Source organism: Physeter macrocephalus, chromosome 4, assembly GCF_002837175.3.
Source record: "Physeter macrocephalus isolate SW-GA chromosome 4, ASM283717v5, whole genome shotgun sequence".
Classification (NCBI taxonomy): domain Eukaryota; kingdom Metazoa; phylum Chordata; class Mammalia; order Artiodactyla; family Physeteridae; genus Physeter; species Physeter macrocephalus.
In genome coordinates this window covers 8,515,987-8,526,445 of record NC_041217.1, presented here as the reverse complement: position 1 = coordinate 8,526,445, position 10,459 = coordinate 8,515,987, and positions in this window count along the sequence as shown.

Below are 10,459 nucleotides of genomic sequence, written 5' to 3'. Positions count from 1 at the left end.
GTGGAATGTTCTATAAATATCAATTAGATCTATCTATAATACTGTGTCATTTAAAGCTTGTGTTTCCTTATTTATTTTCTGTTTGGATGATCTGTCCATTGGTGTAAGTGGGGTGTTAAAGTCCCTTACAATTATTGTGTTACTGTCAATTTCTCCTTTTATGGTTGTTAACATTTGCCTCCTTGCTGGGTAGAGTAATCTTGGTTGTAGGGTTTTCTCTTCCATCACTTTGAGTATATCTTGCCACTACCTTCTGGCCTGCAGAGTTTCTGCTGAAAAATCAGCTGATAACATTATGGGTATTTCTTTGTATGTTTATTTTTTGTTTTTCCCTTGCTGCTTTTAATATTTTTTCTTTGAATTTAGTTTTTGTTAGTTTGATTAATATGTGTCTTGGTGTGTTTTTCCTAGTGTTTATCCTGTATGTGACTCTCTGTGCTTCCTGGACCTGGGTGACTATAAAGTCTATTTTATCTGATATCAGTATTGCTACTCCAGCTTTCTTTTGATTTCCACTTTCATGGAGTATCTTTTTTTCTATCCCTTCACTTTCAGTCTGTATGTGTCCCTAGGTCTGAAGTGGGTCTCTTGTAGACAGCATATATATGGGTCTTGTTTTTGTATCCATTCAGCCAATCTGTGGCTTCCTGGACCTGGGTGACTATTTCCTTTCCCATGTTAGGGAAGTTTTCAACTATAATCTCTTCAAATATTTTCTCAGACCCTTTCTTTTTCTCTTCTTCTTCTGGGACCCCTGTAATTCGAATGTTGGTGCATTTAGTGTTGTCCCAGAGGTCTCTGAGATTGTCTTCAATTCTTTTCATTCTTTTTTCTTTATTCTGGTCCTTGGCAGTTATTTCCAGCATTTTGTCTTCCTGCTCACTTATTCATTCTTCTGCCTCAGTTATTCTGTTATTGATTCCTTCTAGTTATTTTTCATTTCAGTTATTGTGTTGTTCATTTCTGTTTGTTTGTTCTTTAGTTCTTCTAGATCTTTGTTAAACATTTCTTGTATTTTCTCAATCCATGCCTTCATTCTATTTCCAAGATTCTGGATCATCTTTACTATCGTAACTCTGAATTCTTTTTCAGGTAGATTGCCTACTTCCCTTCATTTATTTGGTCTTGTAGGTTTTTACCTTACTCCTTCATCTGTGACATGTTTTTTTGCCGTCTCTCTCTTTTTTTTTTTTTTAATGAGTGGGATTGTGTTCCTGTCTTACTGGTTGTTTGGCCTGAGGCTTCCAACACTGGAGTTTGTAAACTATTGGGTAGAGCTGGGTCTTGGTGCTTAGATGAGGAACTCCTTGAGACCTCACTCTGATTAATATTCCCTGGGGTCTGAGGTTTTCTGTTAGTCCAGTGGTTCGGACTTGGAGCTCTTACCGCCCACAGGAGCTTCCGCCCGACCCTGGGCTCGTGAACCAGGATCCTGCAAGCTGACTAGGTGGCAAAAAAAAAAAAAAAAAAAGAACAATAACAAAGTAAAAAACAAAATTAGACTAGGAAACTAACAGATATGTTAGGAAGAATATAAATAAAAATATAGATGAATCAAAAACTGGAATGTACATCAGTACTGCAATAGTAAAAAGAGGAGGAGGGGAAAGAAAAAAAACGGGGGGGAAAGCCTTGGCTGTGGAGGGCGGGCCCTAAGCATGGGCGAGGTTTGGTCAGTGGGCAGGGCTAATGCTCAGGACCCACAGGGCTGGAAAAGGCCCTGGTGGCTGTGGGACGTGGGGCTTAGGCTCAAGGAACAGAAGGGACCCAGGCGTGCCCCCCACCCCTGGTCTCAAAGGGCAGGGGACCTCACCTGGGAGCCCAGCAGGCTCCCTGGGCTCAAGTGGGTGGGCAATCACCCTCCACTCCTCTTCTGCTCCTCCCAGAAGGCCCTTCCCACCTGCATCTCCTGTTCTCCCCTCCGCCTCCTTCCTATGCCCCCAGGACCCACGTGGCCTGGATGGGGCTTTGGAAGGGGGATAGTGGCTTGGGAGCTAAGCAGGCTCCCTGGCCGGAGTGGGCCAGGCAGTCGCCCTCTGCTCCTCTCCCACTCTTGCCAGAGAGTCCCTCCACCTGCCTTTCCTGATCTTCCTGGCCTCAAGGGTGCTGATCCTGTCTGGCCTCCACTTCTCCTCCCCCCTCAGTCCCCCTACGTCCTACTGGTTCACTTTGGGGCTCCTCCTGTCTCATTGGGCATCAGAGTCCCTCACCAGCAGCCAGCAGGTGCCCTAGTTGTGGGGAGATGCTAACTCCGTGTCTTCCCACACTGCCATCTTGACTCTGCCTCCTCAATATATTTTTTAAATTAATGAACTAAGACTAAATGGTAACTTCCTTAATCTGTGAAAAGGAGCGTGCATCTGTTTCCTTTCACTACTGTAACAAATTACCACAAGTCTAGTAGCATAAAACAACACAAATTTATGATGTTACGGTTGGAAGTCTGATATGGGTCTCACTGGGCTAGAACCAAGATGTCAGCAGGGCTCTTCCTTCTGCATGTTGTAGGAGAGAATCTGTTTCCTTGGCTTTCCCCACTCCTAGAGGTCATCCACATTCCTTGCTCATGGCCCATTCATCCATCTTCAAAGCCAGCAACAGAGATTGCTTCTTTCTCATGCTGCCTTCCCTCAAGGTCATCTAATTAGCAAACTTAATTCCCCTTTGCCGTGTAACCTAACATATCCACAGGTTCCAGGGATTAGGATGTGGATGTCTTAGCGGGGAGGGGAAGGAAGGCAGGGTTGGGTATTTCTGCCTACCACACTACCTTTAAAAGCTTACAGCAAATGTCAGAAACTTTTGTTTTAAAATCAAAACGAAGACAAGAATGTCCAAGACAGCCACGTGCAAAAGAATGAAACTGGGTCACTATCTTACACCATACGCAAAAATGAGCTCAAAGTAGATCAGTAACTAACAAGGAGCTACTGTATAGCACAGAGAATTCTACTCAATACTCTGTAATGGTTTATATGGGAAAATAATCTTTAACAAAGTAGATATTTGTATATGTGTAACTGATTCACTTTGCTGTACAGCAGAAACTGACACAACATTGTAAATCAACTATACTCCAGTAAAAATTATTTAAAAAAAAGAGGTAGATCAAAGACTTGAACATAAGACCTGAAACCATAAAACTCCTAGAAGAAAACATAAGCAATAAGACATCAGTCTTGTGATGGCTTCTTGGATTTGACACCAAAAGCAAAGGCAACAAAAGAAAAAATAAACAAGTGGGACTACAATGAACTAAAAAGCTTCTGCACAGCAAAAGAAATAATCAACAAAATTAAAAGGCAACCTACCAAATGGGTCAGAATATTTGCACATCATGTAGCTGATATGGGGCTAATATCCAAAATACATAAAGAACTCATACAACTCAACAGCAAAAATAATAAATAATCCAATTAAAAAATGGGCAGAGGATCTGAATAGACATTTTTCCAAAAAAGGTATACAGATAGCCAACAGGTATATGAAAAGATGTTCAGTACCACTAATTATTAGGGAAATGCAATCAAAACCACAATGAGATATCACCTCACATCTGTCAGATTAGCTATTATTAAAAAGAAAAAAATAAGTGTTGTCGAGAATGTGGAGAAAAGGGTACCCTTTGCACTGATGGTGGGAATGTAAATTGGTGAAGTCGCTATAGAAAACAGCTTGGAGGTTCCTCAAAAAATTAAAAATAGAACTACCATATAACCTGGAAATTCTACTTCTGGATATTTATCTGAAGAAATGAAAACCCTCACTTGAAAAGACATATGCATCCCCATATTCATTTCAGCATTTTTTACAATATGGAAACAACCTAAATGTCCATTGATGAATGAATGGATAAAGAAAATGTGATACACACACACACTGGAATATAATTCAGCCATAAAAAAGAAGAATTTTGCCACTTCAACAACATGGATGGACCTTGAGGGCATTATGCTAAGTGAAACAAGTCAGACAGAGAAACACAAATACTGCATGATCTCACTTATATGTGGAATATATATATATATATTTTTTTGTTTGTTTGTTTTGTTTTGTTTTAACTGAGCACTTCGATACAGAGAACAGATTGGTTGGTAGTTGCCAGAGGCAGAGGGTGGGATATGGGAGAAGTTGGGTGAAGGGGGTCCAAAGGTATAAACTTTCAGTTATAAAAATAAGTAAGTCATGGGGATGTAATGTACAGCATGGGGAATATAGTTAATAATACTATATTGCATACTTGAATCTTAAAAGTTCCCATCAGAAGAAAAAAAATTGTAACTATGTATTGATGGATGTTAACTAGACTTATTGTGGTGATCATTTCCCAATACATACAAATGTTGAATAATTACGTTGTACACCTGAAGTTAATATAACATTATACATCAATTATACCTCAATTTTAAAAATTCAGCTTCAACTAATGTTACTAATAGAGGATCTTGTTGCCAGAATACATAATAAATAAAAATTCAAGTTGTTACCATTCACCTTTATTTAAGCACAGTGAGACCCATGTTGGACTTCTGAACTACAGAACTATAAGATAATAAGTTAGCGTTGTTTAGGCTGCTGAAAAAAAATGCCCACTATCACAGCTTCAGTTCAACACTGGAATAAAGGTTTTCTCATTGTCAGTACAATGCTCCATGGATGACAAGACATTGCCATTAGTAGTTTCTAAAACGCCAGCAGTGGTCCTAATAAGAATCTACTCACAGATCACAGCCTGAAAACACACAAGTCTTCAGGAAGATCTAAATCAGGGCTGGAAAAGGCACGGCACCCTGCCTCTTGCCTGGTGCCTCAGGCGTGGGAAATGTTGCTCATACACTCTGTACTCTCTCCCACAGATCGGGAACAAAGACGTAGAATCCTCCTCAATAGATCGTTAGCAGCAATCACAGCCAGTACATCAGAGTTGGCACATGAAATGAAATTTCTTTGCCAGTCCTGATCTAGATGATTAAAACCTGATATATAAAGGGATGAGAAAAGTCGACTCCTTTTGATCTAACCACATACAGCAAAGTAGAGGTGGGAAGTTTTACAACTGGAAGGTCTAATTTCCTAAAGATGCCACAGACATTTAAATTAGTATTTAATAAACCTCTAAGGGAACTGGAATAATTTTCCCTCGACTCATTTATTCTTGATACAAAAAGAACCCAAAATTAGCAGCATAATCTGCCTAAACTAGCCATATATATATATATATGTACATATATGTATATATATATGTATGCATGTATATATATATATACACATATATATACCCTTTTTCTTAATGCCCAAGTATTAGACACCAGGTAAAGATGTCACAGGACTAGTTTATTAAGGTAACTAGCTAACAGCTAAATTACAAATATGTGTTTTTATTAGTAAAAAAAAATTGAAAAATTCAGTCAAATATAAACTATTTTATTTCTCAAAATAACTGAAAAAACAAAATGTTTTCTTATCACTTCCAAAGAGTTCTGAAGTAATATAGTTCCTAGAAACCAGTTTTCCTTAAATCTGTGTACCTATATTCTGAGGCATCTGAAAGTCACTAATGAATTTATGAAAATAGAGGCTATTTTATTGTCCCATTTTGTGGCATAGTTTTTACATAATAACTTTCCCCCAGATAGATCTGCTTATCCACTTTAAGATGACTTTTATTTACTAAATCTTAACTCTGTTCTCTTCAAGGGGAAAAAAAAAAACCACCTAACGAGTCCCCTAGAAGGCACTTCTACACACACTGACCATCCCATACTACTCAGGGAAAAAAAAAGATTCCATTTCTGGAATTATTCAGGCAGAGCCTAGCTTTCACCACAAACCACCTTACCTCAGTGTAAGAAAACCCCTAAATAAGGCAGATAAAATTTTAAATTTCTTATAGTTTAATAGGCAGAATTTTCAAAGAATGGTAAAGAGTCGCCCTGGTTCTTCCCTCCCCAGGGTGAAATCTTTATCTGGCCCCCGTACCTGGAGGTCAGGGAGAGACCAAGAAAGACGCAGACTTCTCCACCTCTCCGGATCGGTAGGTGGCAGGTTTACCAACCAAGGGAACTTATTTACGAGGCTCATCTTGGGTGGAGGTACTGCCGACCCAGATTTACACTCCGCTTCCTATTTATAGCCCATCCCTTCCTGCGCTCATGGATCCTGCATCCTCACATGCCTTTGAACCCTAATAAAGATTCAATAGCACTCGGATTATTATGTGCACTGAACTACAACAAACAGAATGGATCACGGAGTACAACCAAAAAACTGTGATCTCAGCCAAGGTCACCTTGCCTTTGAGTTTAAAGGAATGAACCAGAACACCCATTTCTCTTGTTCAGGGAAATGGCGGCCCTGCAGTCGCTTCCCAGAAATGTTTACTTTTCTCCGGGTCACATCTGGCTCCAACTTTATGTACCCCTTGGATTCTTTCTGGTTTGGGAGCATCTTTGCCACGTGGTACACGACGTCCTTTTTGCACACAGCATCATCCTTGTGTGGGACATCACCCCTGATCTCTTCACTCCCCAAAATGCCAGCAGCACAAGGTTCCATATAGAGCAGACAGTGCCTGAAAATGTCAAATACTGGAGTTTACCTGCACAACACTGCCTATAATTTAAAATCAAAGAAGAAATCCTGTTCTTGAAGTATTTGACAACCTTTCCACTAGTTTTCTCCCAGGCCTCCTTCCTGGGAGGAGCCCATCCTGTTTTGACCTCACCTTTTCTCAGGCTGTTTGCTCCCTCCCTCACATTCCTCTGACCTCTTTGGCATCATCTCCTCCCTGCATCATCTCCTTGTCACCCATCTTCCAGATCATAACCTTGACACGTTCTCTTCCACCCCCAGAGTAGCCTACCTTGGTGTTATCCTCAAGCATACCTGGGGTCTCCTCAAGGAGAGCAACCCCAGAGCTGGTTATTGAAATAACACTGTTGTTATCCTGCTATGGAAAAGAAGAGAATGTCGGGAAAGTCTACAAAACCTAAGGTTGCATTCTTCGGTAGAAAAATAAGGCTTTTTGTTACCCTCCCACCCTGGGCCTCCTGTACCATGGCCCTTCATCCATCACAGCAATGGCGAATCCAGCTCCGGAGGCGGAGGATGGGGCAACGCCCACCTGTGTGCGATGCCAGGAGCACGGAAACGTGGAAAAATGAGAGGGAAAGCAGACCTGGACACGGGAAAGCACATGATTCCAAAGCTACACAGAACAGTGTGAAACCCATTCTTGCTGAAATAAAGCCCCATCTGTGCCATACAATCTTTTCTCCCGTATTAAACAAGATGCCAAGTTACTTTCATCAGATTGGCATTTGGCCTATTCAAGAACCAGCACGGGAATCTCCCAAAGATTTTTCCTGGATATGAACAATGGTGATGACTCTCGTTGTTTCTGGAACCTCCCTGTCAAAGCAGCTGAGTGGTTGGCAGGCGGCAAGCATGAGGATGGTGGAGGAGAAGATGCCAGAGTCGATTGCAGTCATTTGCCAGAGTAACGCCAGGCTTGTCGATTATGTTGTCGTGCGGCAATTTATGTTGAATTTGAGAACAGTAAATGTCATACGAAAGTATAAGTGATTTATATGTGAGACTGCAGGAGCACTTAGAATCTGCAGTGTAATGACATGAGAGACCAACAGATGGCATGTTTCGTGGTTATTACCACAGAGGAAAAACAAAAAAACAAAACAAAACAACTTGAGGAAAGAAAGAACTATTTGAGGGCAATCAGCTTCAAAGCACCAAACACTTCCCACCTCACCCCTTCCCAGTTCTTAGAACATTAAGTCGCTCTATCAACTTGACTAATAATGCCTTCGTACTTTAAGTAACGAAAGCTAGGGCGCTCAAATCCAAAGTCGGCCTGTTCTCTGCTGCACTTTGCAGCCTGACAATACACCATCCGACAAAATGCAAAAGGCCTTGCTAAAGGCAAAGGAGAAAAAACCAAAACAGAGTATTCATTCTGTTTTCGTTCACGGGGCAACTTATTTTGAAACATTCACAGGGCCACCTATTTTGAAAGTCAATTTTCTGTGTGATTTTTTTAAACAGAAGCACTGAAATGTTTTGCTGCCCTTGCTAGACCTGTCACCAAGAACAAAACAAGTTCAGAGACGAGAAATCAGGAACTGGTCACACACCTCGCTTCTCTAGTGTTCAGTCCTAGCCCTGCTCCTCCACCGTGGAGTCTGCTCAGACCCAATGCTTCCTTGACTCCAATCTGTTGACATGACTTCAATCTACATCCTAGCTGCCCCCTCAGTGACCCTGGGCTTTGTTCTCTGTCTTCCTCCATGAAATCTAACTGGTTTCCGTAGCTATTTGACCCTCTAGATTGGCTTCTTACACTTGGCTTATGTATTTTAACCTTCTCGTCCTGTCTACACTTCCACGTTGCCCGAGCTATCTTCTCTTTGGCCCTTTCTCCTTAGAACCCTCATATTATCTTCACGACTTTTTACATCTTTAGTACTCTTCTTTAATTATATGTTCTTATACCATGGTTCACGAGGTAACTTTCAATGCGGACATTTCACTTCATCATGGCACAGCTCATTTTCCCAGTCAATTTCCGCCCCTGCTTTCTACAAGCCATCTTGACACTTGGGCATGAAGCCAGGCTACCTCGGCTCAGGCAGTGATTAAACATAATAGAGAACAAGTCTAAATTATTCCTGCCCATCGGTAAGAAACACTGTGTTTTTCATTTAACAAAATGGAAACCTAAGGGGTTTCATACCAGAACAAAGGGCACGTTCCAGGTACAGTAAGTCCCCTATGTACAAACGAGTTCTGTTCTGAGAGCGTGTTTGTAAACTCAGTTTGTTCGTAGGTCCAACAAAGTTAGCCTAGGTACCCAACTAACACAATTGGCTATATAGTACTGTACTGTAACAGTTTTATAATACTTTTCACACAAGTAATATATAAAAAACAAACAGAAAAAATAAAGAAAATATATTTAATCTTACAGTGCAGTACCTTGCAAAGTACAGTAGTACAAGCACAACAGCTGGCATATGGGGGCTGGCATCGAGTGAACAGGCAAGAAGAGTTATTGACTGGAGGAGGGAGAGGAGGTGGGAGATGGTAGAGTTGAAGGATCGTCAGCAACAGGAGACGGAGGGCAAGCTGCAATTTCACTCACACCTGACGAAGATGGCACAGGTTCTGGTTCCTTGCTGGATTCAGTTCTATCCACTGTCTTGAAAAAACAATCCAGCGATGTCTGGGTAGTAGCTCTTTTTTTCTCGTCCTAGATGACACGGTAGCACTGGATTGCATTCTGAACGGCTGCTGCAACCTTTGTGTACTGTTCTACGTTTGGGTCCTGTGCCTCCTCAAATAAGGAAAATCCCCTTGCCATTTGCTGCATCGTGAATCTCTTCAGTTCTTCAGTTACTTCTCCTTCTTCTTGTCTTTGTCCTTTCTCTGGGCACGTTCGCATCTTTGAAAGCTCGCAACTTGAAGGTTCATATGTAGGGGACTTACTGTACTATATTTCAATTGTTATTTATCATTATGAAATGAGAGACCTCAATAGAGGATTTTCTTTAGAAACATGGGAGACGTCAATATGATGATTCAACCTGGTTATTTAATTCTTTCCCAGCCAAGATGCAACCTCAGAAGCCTGTGAGACAGTGTAGTCAACATCACATCCTTTTTTTGTGCTTTTACATTGGGATAACCTGACAGACCACCACGTCTGTATATCCTACAGTTGAACCACCCTATTTCATTACATCTTACACGTTAATTTTTTATTTAAAAAATGTAAACCGGATCATTTTCCCTAAGGACCATGGACATCTCTTTATTTATTTATTTTTAACATCTTTATTGGAGTATAATTGCTTTAGAATGATGTGTTAGTTTCTTTTTTTTTAACGTCTTTATTGGAGTATAACTGTTTTACAATAGTGTGTTAGTTTCTCCTTTACAACAAAGTGAATCAGTTATACATATACATATGTTCCCATATCTCTTCCCTCTTGCGTCTCCCTCTGCTTTATAACAAAATGAATCAGCTATAGGCATACATATATGCCCATACCCCCTCCTTCTTGCACCTCCCTCCCATCCTCCCTATCCCACCCCTCTAGGTGACACAAAGTACCGAGCTGATCTCCTGGTGCTATGTGGCTGCTTCCCACTAGCTATCGACTTTACATTTGGTAATGTATATATGTCCATGCCACTCTCTCACTTTGTCCCAGCTTACCCTTCCTCCTCTCCGTGTCCTCAAGTCCATTCTCTATGTCTGTGTCTTTATTCCTGTCCTGCCCCTAGGTTCTTCAGAGCCTTTCTTTTTTTTTTTTAGATTCCATATATATGTGTTAGCATATGGTATTTGTTTTTCTCTTTCTGACTTACTTCACTCTGTATGACAGACTCCAGGTCCATCCACCTCACTACAAATAACTCAATTTCGTTTCCTTTTATGGCT